The following is a 13,819-nucleotide window of genomic DNA, read 5'->3' as shown; positions in this document are numbered from 1 at the left end:
CATAGAGCAGAGGCGACAGCGGACAGCCCTGCCGCACCGACCAGGAGACCCCAAAGGACTCCGACAACCTACCATTGACTTGCACCACCACCGCGGGGTCACGATACAGGGCGGAGATCCACTTGCGGAAGTCCGGACCAAAGCCGGCGGCCTCCACAACAGCCCTCAGGAACCCATGGTCCACCCTATCGAACGCCTTGGACTGATCTAAATTGATCAGCGCGGCTTCCGTGTCGTCTTCTAACCCCTCTATTATCGTGCGAACCAAGTGCAGATTGTTTTGAATTGGTCGACCCTTCACAGCGTAGTTCTGATCCGGTTCGACCAACTCGTCGATAACGACCTGCAGACGGTTTGCAAGAATACGGGCCAAAATCTTAAAATCTGCGTTAAGCAGAGTTATGGGCCTATAGTCATCTAAGTTCCCCCCTCCATGTTGGTTTCCCTTCTTCAGAAGCGTGACCACTCCTTTGGTTACCTGCCTCGGGATCGAATCCTGGGCAAACCAGTGGTTAAACACGCCCGTCAAAAGGGGCACAAACATGGGCGACAGCCTCAAGTACAGTTCGTAGGGCAAACCATCGAGCCCCGGAGATTTGTTGTGGCCAACCTGCTTCAACGCAGTAATGACCTCACGCTCCGTAACCACCCCCTCGCAACTAGCCGCTCGGGCCGCAGTAAGGCGGGGCGAGCCAGCTAAATAGCTGCCAAACTCCTGGCCGCGGAGTCTGGGTAGTTTGGTGAAGCACTCCTCCAAATGTTGCCGAAACCCATTGCAGATCTCCCGCGTCGATACGAGAGAACGTCCTTCCAGGTTTTTCACCTCCCGAATGTACCCATCCGAGCCGCGTCTTAAAGCGGCCCCACGCTCAACAGCGTCAACGTTCACGGCTTCGTTGGAGACTCTATTTAACCTAGCCCTAACTACTTGACCTTCATATCGCTCGCTAGCCAAGCGACTGAGGTCCCCCTTAATTAGTGCTAGATCTAGGGAATCCCCCCTGCCACCGCCCGGGTCAATCTATCCTCTAGGTGCTTTTTGGTCCGTGCCCTAGTTAAAGCGAGGCTTTGGCTATATTGGACACAAAAATGCCTAATGGTCACCTTAAGATTAACCCACCATCTACTCCCGGTAACCGCCCCCACTAACTCCCTCTGAATTAGTGTTGTCAGCTGCTCCCGGAAGTCGACCGACTCCAACAAGGAGGCGTTCATCTTCCAGTAGCCAGCCAACCTAGGCCTATTACCTAACTTCAAACGGGCCAACACGAGTTTGTGGTCCGAATGACCTAACCAGTGGAACGTGGGACAAGATAGAAAATCTACGTCGCCCCTTCTAATTAACATCCTGTCCAAGTATGTACTTGGACTGGAGGCCGCACTAGTATGCCACGTCCAGATCTCCCTCCCGGGGTGATCCAGACGGAACCTGTCGACCAGATCGCACGCGGCCATCAGGTCAGACAGGCTGCTATCACACCTGCCCTGCCCGCTAGGCCCCCCGACCTTATCTAACTTGGGGTCCAGGATGGCATTCCAGTCCCCCATTAATACTACCCGCTCAGGACCCGAAGAGAGAAACCCCTCCACCCGCCGAAAAAAGGAAACCCTCTCGGTTTGGATGTTGGGCGCATAAACTGCCATGATCCGGAACGCGCCGCTGCTAACGGCAACATCAACCACGACCAGCCTCCCATGAGCGTCCGCATGAACAAGTGTAACCGTCGCAGATAGGGTGCGACTTACTAGCACAGAAACCCCCCCGCTCTGGATACTGCCATATGCTGAGTAAACGTCAAAGTCGTTCACCAGCACATCGCAGTCCCCAGCCCCAACAAAGTGGGTCTCCTGAATTGCAGCTATGTCTACCTCAAGGGCCATGAGGTCCCTCAGCACGCGAGAAGCCTTGCTTCGAGACCTCATGCCCCTCGCATTCAAACTAGCTAGGTTTAAGCTTGTGGCCATGTTTCCCTAACTAGTAATATTCGTCTATCAAGGGTCTGAAATCCTCGGGGGAAAGGGCGTCAAAGGTCTGCCCAAGACTGCCCGTAAGCAGGACAGGCGTAAGCCGCCCGTCTTTGGCCAGACCTCCCACGTCCAGAGGGAACGTCAACTTAATAGCCCTATAAAAGGAGGGGTGAACGTAAACCGGGACCCTCCCTTCGCATCGCTTCGCGACCTGCTCTAGAGATGGGTGCTCCCCGTCTATTAATTTTAGCCCCGGGAATGCCGATTTTCCCTCCTCCAACATTCTCCAAATGGCCTTAGCTCGCCCACCCCTGTTAGGCCTGACGAATGTTATGATCTGTGGAGCGTCAGGGAAGTTCCTGGGGTCGGTGACATCCTTCCCTTCCACCATCTTGAGGCTCTCCAATATCCGCAAATATTTCTTCTGGGTTCCACTGAGGTCACCCACCGCCTCATCGACCTCACAGAGACGGACCCCCGGCCAGAATGGACACTTTCTGGTTTTTTCCTTCCTGGGGGCCGCCTTCTCCTGATCCTCCTTTTCTTCTTCTTCCACACATTCCGCAACTGGAGCTATCACCTTTGGCTCCGGGGTGTTAAATAGGGGTGGGGTGGGCTGAGCGTCCTCTGGGGCAACTGATGTTGGAGGCTCAGTACTGCTCTCTTCCATGACTTCTTGCACTTTTCCCGGGGGAGACTTCTTGGGAGATCCTTTTGGAGTCTCTTTCCTCTCCTTCTTCTCAGTGTGTTTTCCAGCAGCCTCTCCTTCCTCCCCTTCCGATTCTGAGGAGCTCACTCTTAGCTTTCTTTTCGTGGTCGCCGCCGGTGTTCTTGTTGTTTCTGCAGGGGCTCTTCCTTCCTTCTTCTTGCCCCTCTTGGCGACGACCTTGCTCCAAGTTCCTCCTTCCTCATCTGCCTGCTGTTTGCCCTCCGCTGCTGGAACCTCCTGCGTTACCGCCTTCGTACCCGATGGTTGCTGTTCTTTTCGTTGAGGGCAGAATCGGGCCACGTGACCTGGTTTGGTACACTGCCAACAGTATGGCCTCCTCCCCTCGACGATGACGGCCATCTGCCAGCCCTCACAAGTCAACTGCGCCGGGATAAGATGGAAATTCTGCCGGTCCACCTTCATATGGATCTTATATGACCCAGTTTGGATATTTCGAGGTCCCTTTGTTGGGCTGACTTCTTCGACCTCTCCAAACTGGGCCAAGGTGGCACCTATCTGGTCAGCAGTGATGAAGCTGGGCACCCCGAGCACTGTTACGCCAGCTCTCCTCTTTGACAAGTACTCGGGGCGGAGCCTCAAATTCTTCCACGTGAGGTCCCCTCCAGCTAGCTTCTCCGCTTCCTCCTTTGATGGCAGGAGGAGATCCCACGTAGCATGGTATTTCCGTACCAGGTACTGTGCAGGAATCCGGAGCTCTCCTATCGCGTCACACATTTTCTCCAGCGGCACGCCGACGAGCCCCTTTCCGTTGGCATCAAGGGTGACGAGGGACACCGTTCGTAGTTTAATATCCTCCAGAGCTCCGGGCACCACCATAAGCTTGTTTCCGCTTACAAACTCCTTGTATTTTCCCTGCAGCAGTTCCTGGTAGTAGCCTGGGGTCTTCTGGGTCTCCTTTTTCCGACCCCACGCACAGTTCTCCACCACTTTGGACATACTGGTCTCCACCACTGCTGCTGCTGCTGCTACCGTCTCTGCTGTTCTCCTATCCTGTCCAGGAGGGATTGGGGAACAATCGCTCATTGTGAGGGCTGGCCACTCAAAAAGACTAATTGGCGTCTCGTTTCCGGACACCGTCCCCCCGGGGGAGAACCCATCCACCACAATTACCTCCTCTGATTTACTCCTCCTAAGTCCTTCCTCCTCTACCCTGCTGGGACTAACCCTGGCAGACTGGGACCTTGTCAGAGGGACTCTAGGCTTTTCCTCCTCAAGGACCCACCACTTCTTCACCGGCCGCTTCTTCCGATCCCCTACCGCTGGGGCCCCTATCGACGCGTACATAATGCCGCCTAGGTTGCCTTTCTCGGTGACAACCCCCTGCACGGCATTCGGCCCTGTCTCCACTCTACTGGGGGCGGCGACCCCCCCGCTCTCGTTCCGGCGCTGGTGCTACCTTTCGGGGTGGCAACACCCGACTCGACCCTACTGGGGGTGGCGACCCCCGCTCGCGATCCGGACAACTCTGGGGTGGCGACCCCGGAAACCCTTCTCGAACTGGGGGTGCCTTGCGGGACGGCACCCCCCGGACCCTTCACTACCACTACACCCGGGGCGTCCCCCAAGGTGGCAGGAGCAGAGGCCTGCTCCATCTACTTTGATGGCCCAAGGCCCGGCTGAGCACCCGCCGATTCGGAAACCAAGGGGACCTTCGCCTAAAAAGGCACGTCGGTTTCCCTTGGCCCTGCCGGCTGCTTAAGTGCTAGCTGGACCCCGGACTATCTGAAAAAGAAGGAAAAACCGTAACAATTAGTAGTTGCCCAGGATGGGCAATAACAAAAACAATCACAAGAAAAACAAAAACAGGTCTTTGCGGGTCCAAATCCCCAAGAAGGGGCTGGTCCTTGCAATAGACAAGCAAAAAGACTCTAAGCTAATAGCTTAAGAGCTCCCAACTCGGCGTTGAGGCAGACCGCAGTAAGCACTGAGAACAGATGGTATTTATTTGCTCCCCCACTGAGCAAATTAGGCACAAGGCCGTTTTTAATGTGAGGTAAAAACCAGCTCCCCTAAAAGTAGGCAAAAAGGGGGCACTCTGGTTACCAAAAATAATAATTGTCCCAGTATAGAGGGTTTCCCCTCCATTGACTGGTACAAATTATCTTAAGTGCAGCATCTGCCGGAACAGATACTACACTTTGATCTTGGCCCGAAGGCCGAGAATTTATTTAGCCCTTCGGCCCCGACTTTGGCATTATCTACTGCCAAGGCCTTATTTGGGGTCCGAAGGATCTTAGGCACCAGGGCCAAGTAGGGGGGTGTGGGGGGAAAAAGAAATCGACTAAATCGGGTCTTGACTAAAGCTAACGCTAGACTTGTACGGAAAGACAAGTTCTTTATAATAAAGACTACAGTAGAGAACTATCATTCTATAATTCGCCTTGCATGCTTACCAGGACCTATTTAAAAACAAAGCTAAAACTCCCCAGCTTAACGGGATGGCAGGCGACCTTCATTCGTTCTGTAATAAAAAAGAGTATTTACACAAACAAAACAAAATATATGTACAAACAAAAGGATTTTTTTTTTATATTATGGGGGTGAGATGAAGGGGAGGGGGGCAAGCTAAAATACACCCAAAAAGAAAGAAAAAGAAAACAACTAAACAAAATGCCTATGGGGGCGGATTAGTAAGGGACCCTCCCATCCTACTCTCTACTCGTTAGTGGAACGCCCACTGTCTTCCGGTCCCCTCCCCGAAGGGAAAGGTGAAAGCAAGCAGGTCACTCCCTAGTGGGGAATGGAGGATCTACGGGACAGCAAAAACTGCTGGTGAAAATAACTTGTGGAGGGGGTTCGTCGGGAATGGACGGCGTCTTCCAAGATAAAAAGCGTAAGGGGCAAAAAAGGCCGGGGACAAAACAAACAAGTGGGAGTGGGCATCTTTGGAAGCTCTCCTAGTGCCGAATAAAAATAAATCAGGGACCGGATCGACACACATACATCCCTAGTCTAGGCCCTAATAAAGATACTTATCTTCCACTCGAAGTGGTTACCATCTCCTAACTAACCCTAGCTTCTACCCATAGACAAGAGTAAACTCTTGTTTAACAAATACAACGGGGTGGGTTCCGAGTATAGAAAACACCAACCCCAGCACCCTAGGACCAATTCTAACCAGGGGGAAGCACGAACTCGAAACTGGCCTCTCGTCGGACGCACAAACTAGTGTTGTGCACCCATCTTCTATCAAAGTCGATGCGGGGCAACCTTTCCCAATCGCATCTGATTTTCGTTTTAAGTTGGTGCTTAAAACGAACTACCAGATCCCGATCGGAAACAGACTGCCCCTCATAGACGATGTCTAGACGTGAAACCCACGTCACTAACCTAGCTACGGCTAGTATCGCTAGAAACACCAACCGTTTCTCCCTAGAAAACGGCGGGTCAACATTATCGACCACATATGCTAAATCAAGTGGCACCGACCGCTCGGGGTCGATGCGAGCCGTTACCTCTTCGACATACCTCCAGAGACTCCGCACCTCGCTGCAAAGAAAGAACGCGTGTACCCTCGTCTCGTCCTCCTCCTCGTCATTGCAGCGGGGGCACGGGGGATAATAAAATTCTCTATCCCGGTAATCCCTGGCAAGTCGGTCGAAAAGTGGCAACGCGTCCCGGACCAGTCTCCACGTTACGGAAAATTCTGAATTATTCAAATGACTGCTGGCAGGCGCCCAACTCCACAGCGAGAGAACCTCCTCCCCCGACAGATGCAGCCGCTCCACCAGCGGATCGTTAGCGGTCCCCACCACTAGATCCCGATACAGCCTCCTCCTAGACCGCGCAAGGTCACTGGACCCCGGCAACGCCCTAAGTGCAGCCCGGCACTCGGTGAAGAAACGCGAATCCCCTGCTGGTCTTCTGCGACCTTCAGCGGCAGGGGCGGATACGAGCTGCGGAAAAGCCTGTTCCACCACTGGTACCCAGTGCGTCTCCTCTAACAGTGTACGACTCAGGAACGCCAGTCTTTCAGCATGCTTGTGACTTATCAAGTCCGGCATTCCCAAGCCTCACTCGCCAAGTTTCTGCGTACAGACCTGTCAACGGACATACGGCTTTCCTCCTTTCCACAGCAGTTTAAAAAGGAGTTGCTCTAAAGCCTTACAGCGGTCCGCAGGCAGGGGAAGAACAGATAAACGGTAAAGGATCAACGGAAACACGTAAGTGGCGCATGCCTCCGCACGACCCTTCAAGGACAATTTCCTTCGAATCCAAGTCCCGACTGACGACTCGATCTTCGTCTGTACCTCCGACCAATTCTTGTCCAACTGGAGATCCGGCCCGAACCACGCGCCGAGGATCTTAACCGGGCCATCAGTCCAGCCGAACGCACCTGGAAGCGAGTTTACCCCGGTCCAGGCGCTCAACCGCAGGCTAACGGACTTGCTGCGATTGATCACGGCCCCTGTAACAACTTCGTACTCAGCGATCGCCTCTATCACCGCTTCGATGTCGTTACGACAAGCTGCGAAAACGGTGACGTCATCAGCGTACGCGGACACCCTGGCAAATCGGCCGCCAGGTAGAGCAATGCCGCGTAGGACTGGTCTCGCCGCCTTGTCCCTTAATTTGCGAAGGAAGGGCTCCAACGCCAGGACATAGAGCAGAGGCGACAGCGGACAGCGCTGCCGCACCGACCGAGAGACCCCAAAGGACTCCGACAACCTACCATTAACTTGCACCACTACCGCGGGATCACGATACAGAGCAGAGACCCACTTGCGGAAGTCCGGACCAAAGCCGGCGGTTTCCACAACAGACCTCAGGAACCCATGGTCCACCCTATCGAACGCCTTGGACTGATCCAAATTGATCAGCGCGGCTTCCGTGTCGTCTTCTAAACCCTCTAAGATCAAGCGCACCAGGTGCAAGTTGTTCTGAATCGATCGACCCTTCACAGCGTAATTCTGATCCGGTTCGATCAAGTCACCGATAACAACCTGCATCCGGTTTGCAAGAACATGAGCCAAAATCTTCACGTCTGCGTTAAGCAGAGTGATCGGCCTGTAATCGTCTAGATTCCCCCCTCCAGGTTGGTTCCCCTTCTTCAGAAGCGTGACCACTCCTTTGGTAACCTGTCTCGGGATCGAGCCCGTTACAAACCAGTGGTTAAACACGCCCGTCAGAAGGGGCACAAACATGGGCGACAGCCTCAAGAACAATTCATAGGGCAAACCATCAAGTCCCGAAGATTTGTTGAGGCCTACCTGCTTCAACGCAGTAATGACCTCACGCTCCGTAACCATCCCCTCGCAGCTAGCCGCTCGGTCCGCAGTAAGGCGGGGCGAGCCAGCAAAATAGCCGCCAAACTCCTGGCCGCGGAGTCTGGGTAGTTGGGTGAATCCAGATGTTGTCGAAACCCGTTGCAGATCTCCCGCGCCGACACGAGAGAGCGCCCTTCCAGGTCTTTCACTTCCCGAATGTACCCATCCGAGCCACGTCTTAGGACAGCCTTACGCTCAACAGCGTCAACGTTCACGGCTTCGTTGGAGACACTTTTTTACCTAGCTCTAACTACCTGGCCTGTGTATCGCTCGCTAGCCAAGCGATTCAGGTCCTCCTTAACTAGAGCTAGTTCTAGGGAATCCCCCCTGCCACCGCCTGGGTCAGTCTATCATCTAGTTGCCTTTTGGTCCGAGCCCTAACTAACGCGAGGCGTTGGCTATATTGGACACAAAAGCGCCTAATGGTGACCTTAAGCTTAACCCACCAGCTACTCCCGGTAACCTCCCCCACTAACTCCCTCTGGATTAGTGTCGTCAGCTGCTCCTGGAAGTCTTCCGACTCCAACAAGGAGGCGTTCAACTTCCAGTAGCCAGCCAACCTAGGCCTATTACCTAACTTCAAACGGGCCAACACGAGTTTGTGGTCCGAATGACCTAGCCAGTGGAACGTGGGACAAGATAGAAAATCTACGTCGCCCCTTCTAATTAACATCATGTCCAAGTATGTGCTCGGACAGACGGCTGAAGTACCGTGCCACGTCCACATCTCCCTCCCGGGGTGATCCAGGCGGAACCTGTCGACCAGATCGCACAAGGCCATCAGCTCAGACAGGCTGCTTTCACACCGCCCCGACCCTCTAACCCCCCGACCTTATCTATGCTGGGGTCCAGGACGGCATTCCAGTCCCCCATTAACACTACCCGCTCCGGACCCGAAGAGAGAAACACCTCCACCCGCCGAAAAAAGGAAACCCTCTCGCTGGGGATGTTAGGCGCATAAACTGCCACTATCCGGAACACGCCGCTTTTAACGGCAACATCGACCACGACCAGCCTCCCATGAGCGTCGGCGTGCGGTAACCGTCGCAGACAGGGTGCGACTTACTAGAACAGAAACCCCACTGCTACGGAGATTGCCGTATGCTGAGTAAACGTCAAAGTCGTTGACCAGCACACTGCAATCCCCGGGCCCAACAAAGTGGGTCTCCTGCAACGCAGCTACATCTACCTCAAGGGCCACGAGATCCCTCAGCACGCGAGCAGCCTTGCTTCGAGATCTCATGCCCCTCGCATTCAAACTAGCCAGGTTCAAGCCCGTGGCCATGCTTCCCTACCTAGTAAAATTCGTCAACTAGGCGTCTAAAGTCCTCGGGGGACAGGACGTCAAAGGCCTGGCCAAGACTGCCCGAGAGCAGGTCGGACGTAAGCCGTCCGTCTCTAGCCAGGCCCCAAACGTCCAGAGGAAACGTAATTTTTAGAGCCCTATACAGGGAGGGGTGAACATAAATAGGGACCCGCCCTTCACACTTTTTGGCTATTTGCCCTAGTGATGGGTGCTCCCCGTCGAAAATTTTTAACCCCTTGAAGGCCGTCTTACTTTCTTCTAACATCCTTCATAGAGCTTTCGCTCGCCCTCCCCTATTTGGCCGGACGAACGTGATCAGCTTAGGAGCATCTGCAAAATGCCTGGGGTCAGCGACCTCCTTCTCGTCCACCTTTGAGAGGTTTTCGAGGGACCTCAAAAATTTCTTTTGTCTGCCATTGAGGTCGCTGACCGACTCCTCCACCTTTACTTGGCAAATTTTCTCCCCCGGCCAGAAAGGAAACTTTCTGGTCTTGCTTTCTCTGGGGGCTGCATGCTTCTCTTCTGGCCGTTTTTCTGTTGGCTCCTCAGCCTCCATAGGTGTTTCTGGAGCTTCGCCCGGCTCCTCTTCCTTTGGAGGGGTATTGAATAGGGGAGGGGTTGCCTGGACGTCCTCTTCGGGGGCTTGTGTCGGATGCTCAGGGTCTTCTGCCGTCTTCTCTCTTTTGGCGTCCTTTTTGGTCACTCCTCCTTCTTCCTCTTCTTACTCGGAGGAGCTGACCCTGAGCTTTCGTTTGGCCGACCCTGCCGCTCCTCTGGGTGTTGTTACTGGAGCGGCTGCTTCTGTCCTTTTCATTTTCCTGGAGACCACCTTACTGCAGGAGCCGGCCTCGTCCTTGTCCGCCGCCTTGTCCTCATTTGGCTTCTTCGGTGCCGCTTCCTTTGGTTACCTGTCTCGGGATCGAGTCCTGGGCAAACCAGTGGTTAAACACGCCCGTCAAAAGGGGCACAAACATGGGCGACAGCCTCAAGTACAATTCGTAGGGCAAACCATCGAGCCCCGGAGATTTGTTGAGGCCTACCTGCTTCAACGCAGTAATGACCTCACGCTCTGTAACCACCCCCTCGCAACTAGCCGCTCGGGCCACAGTAAGGCGGGGCGAGCCAGCTAAATAGCTGCCAAACTCCTGGCCGCAGAATCTGGGTAGTTTGGTGAAGCGCTCCTCCAAATGTTGCCGAAACCCGCGGTCTTTCCTTCCTCGAGCATTTTCCAGAGGGCCTTCGCTCGCCCACCCCTGTTTGGTCTCACGAAGGTGATCAAGTTTGGAGCCTCAGAAAAGTTTCGGGGGTCGGTAACACTCTTCTCATCTACCGTCTTCAACGTTTCCAGGGCGCGCAGATATTTCTTCTGCGTCCCGCTGATGTCCATCAACTTCACACAGACGGACCCCCGGCCAGAATGGGCATTTTCTGTTTTTTTCCGTCCTGGGGGGCGTCTTCTCCTTGTCCTGACCTTCAGCTATTACTTCTTCAGATATTGCTTCTTCAGAAACTGGAGCCATCTCATCCTGCTCCGGGGTGTTGAATAGGGGAGGGGTGGGCCGAGCGTCCTCTGAGGAAACCGGTGTTTGAGGCTCGGTATCCTTGTCTTGATCCATCTGCTCTTCCGGGGACTTCCGAGGGGGAGACGACTTCCGAGACGCTTTAGGCGTTTCTTTCCTCTCCTTCTTTTCGACGGGGTTTTCCGCCGGTCCTCCTTCCTCCCCCTCTGACTCCGAGGAGCTCACTCTCAATTTTCTTTTCGCGGTCGCCGCCGCTGGTCTTGATGGTACTGGAGGGGCCTCTGCTTCCTTTTTCCTGCCACTCTTGGCGACGACCTTGCTCCATACGCCTCCCTGTGAGTCCTCTCTCTTCTTTGCTTCCTCCACAGTATCCTCCTTTGCATTCGTCTTCTGCTGCTCCTGTTCCTTTCTTTGTGAGCAGAAGCGGGCCACGTGCCCGGGCTTTGCACAGTGCCAACAGTATGGCCTTCTCCCCTCCACAATAACCGCCATCTGCCAGCCCTCACAATTCAGTTGTGCCGGGATCTTGTGAAAGTTCTCCCGGTTAACCTTCATAAAAACCTTATATGACCCAGTTTGGATGTTGCGAGGTCCCTTCGTTGGGTTTATCTCTTCTACCTCTCCAAACTGGGCCAGAGTGGCACCAAGCTGGTCCTCACTGATGAAACTTGGAACCCCGAGTACCGTTACTCCTGCTCTCCTCTTCGACATGTACTCGGGGCGGAGTCTTAGGTTCTTCCACAGTATATCCCCTCCTGCTAGTTTCTCTGCTTCAATCTTCGATGGCAGGAGGAGGTCCCACGTGGCGTGGAATCTCCGGACCAGATACTTCACTGGGATCTTCAGGTCGGCCAGAATCTCACACATTCTCTCCAAGGGCACACCAGTCAGCCCCTTTCCATTGGCCTCTAACGTCACCAAGGAGACCGTCCTCTCATTTATATCCTCCAGTGCTCCCGGCATTATCTCCAGCTTGCTGCCATTTACGTAATCTTTGTATCGCCCTTCTAGTAGCTCGCGGTAATATTGGGGGGTCGTTCTTTCCAGTTTTTTCTGGCCCCAGATGTTCTCCACTTTGTTCTCCTCTGCTGGCACACTGATCCCGGCTGATGTTTCCATTACCGCCGCTGCTGGTCGTTCTGCTTGTCCTGGTGGAATAGGGGAGCAGTCACTCTGTGTGAGGGCTGGCCATTCAAACAAGCTAGCTGGCGTAACCCTACCAGATTCTATCTCTGTCGGAGAGCACCCATCCACGACTATTACCTCGGCCGATTTACACCTCCTTAAACTTTCCCCGCCTTCTTTGCTAGGGCTAACCCTTGCTGACATGGATCTTGTTAGAGGTACTCTAGGTTCCTCCTCCAAGACCCACCACTTCTTGACCGGCCGCTTCTTCTTCCTACCTCGATCCCCAACCGCTGGGGCCCCTACTGCTGCGTACATTATGCCGCCTGGGTTGCCTTTTTCGGCGACAACCCCCTGCACGGCATCCGGCACTGACTCATCACTACTGGGGGTGGCGACCCCCCGCTCGTGATCCGGGCAACTCTGGGGTGGCGACCCCGGAAACCCTTCTCGAACTGGGGGTGCCTTGCGGGACGGCACCCCCCGGACCCTTCACTACAACTACACCTGGGGCGTCCCCCAAGGTGGCAAGAGCAGAGGCCTGCTCCATCTACTTTGTTGGCCCAAGGCCCGGCTAAGCACCCGCCGATTCGGAAACCAAGGGGACCTTCGCCTAAAAAGGCACGTCGGTTTCCCTTGGCCCTGCCGGCTGCTTAAGTGCTAGCTGGACCCCGGACTATCTGAAAAAGAGGGAAAAAACAGTTAATAGTTGCCCAGGATGGGCAATAACAACAACAAAGAAAACAAGAAAACAAAGAAGGTCTTTGCGGGTCCAAATCCCCAAAGAAGGGGCTGGTCCTTGCAATGACAAGAAAAAAGACTCTAAACCAAAGGTTTAAGAGCTCCCAACTCGATCAGATGGCAGACCGCAGTAAGCACTGAGAACAGATACTACACTTTGATCTTATTTATTTATTTTATTGATGTCAAAAAATTGAGTTTACAATAATAAAATTATAAAAGCAAAAAAATAACACACAACAAAATTAGGCAGAAGGCCCTATAAGAAATTGGGGAGGGGAGGGTTCAGGGTCTTTATGACTATTGAAAATTGATAAAATGGACTTTGAAGTCTCACTCTTGACTGGCAACATTTACCACAATACCTAATTCACTCTGTGGATTCTAATCTAACTAATATATCCCCAGCGTTTAGAATAAAAGAAAACATATGTACAATTGGTAAAAACTTATCTGTATGTCTGTGTATGCATTTTTTTTTTTTTTTTTTTTAATATAAACAATAAAGTGAGTGTGTGCATTTGTGAGATGACAAAAAGAGTTCAAATTCATAACATTATATACAGTTTATAATCAGGTTATTAAAAGCACGTGGAGTGGGGCAAGCTAATGCAAAAAGTCCAATTTAAACATAAAAGATACAGCCTACTTGGTTTGTTAGTATTGACCCCCCAATACTACTCTAGCGATTAGACCCCCCCCACTGTTTTCCGGGGAACCGAAATCTTAGCCAAAAGGCCGAGAAGCGATTTTATTTAGTCGTATCGGCCCCGGACCTGGCATTATCTACTGCCAGGCCCTTATTTGGGGTCCGATACAACTTAGGCACCAAGGCCAGTAAGGGGGAAGTGGGGAAGAAAACGGGACTTTGCTAAATTTGCTAACTAGACTTGCGTTGGAAAGCAAGTATTTTATTTAGAAAAACCTATACTAGTTTCTATCATAACACATCCGCCTACATGCTTACAAGGACCTACTTAAAAAGACAGCTCCCCAGCTTATCGGGATGGCGGGCGACACTCATACTGTGAAAGAAAAAACATTTATATACAGAAAACAAAACAAAATTTTATATACAAACTTAGGCATTTTTTTTTTTTTCATAAAAAAATAAATGGGGGTGAGATGATGGGGAGGGAGGCAAACTAAGATACACCCAAAA

General features: G+C 52.9%; 1 pseudogene; it reads right to left on the bottom strand.

Annotated features, from left to right (window-relative positions):
* Positions 1-4,719: 4,719 nt before the first annotated feature.
* LOC145285421 (U2 spliceosomal RNA) lies at positions 4,720-4,866 on the bottom strand (annotated as a pseudogene).
* Positions 4,867-13,819: the final 8,953 nt, after the last annotated feature.

Source organism: Euprymna scolopes, chromosome 9, assembly GCF_053919585.1.
Source record: "Euprymna scolopes isolate OS-2025 chromosome 9, ASM5391958v1, whole genome shotgun sequence".
In the NCBI taxonomy this organism is placed as follows: Eukaryota; Metazoa; Mollusca; class Cephalopoda; order Sepiida; family Sepiolidae; genus Euprymna; species Euprymna scolopes.
Note: the sequence above shows the minus strand (reverse complement) of the source record. Positions and strands in the feature narration are given on the sequence as shown.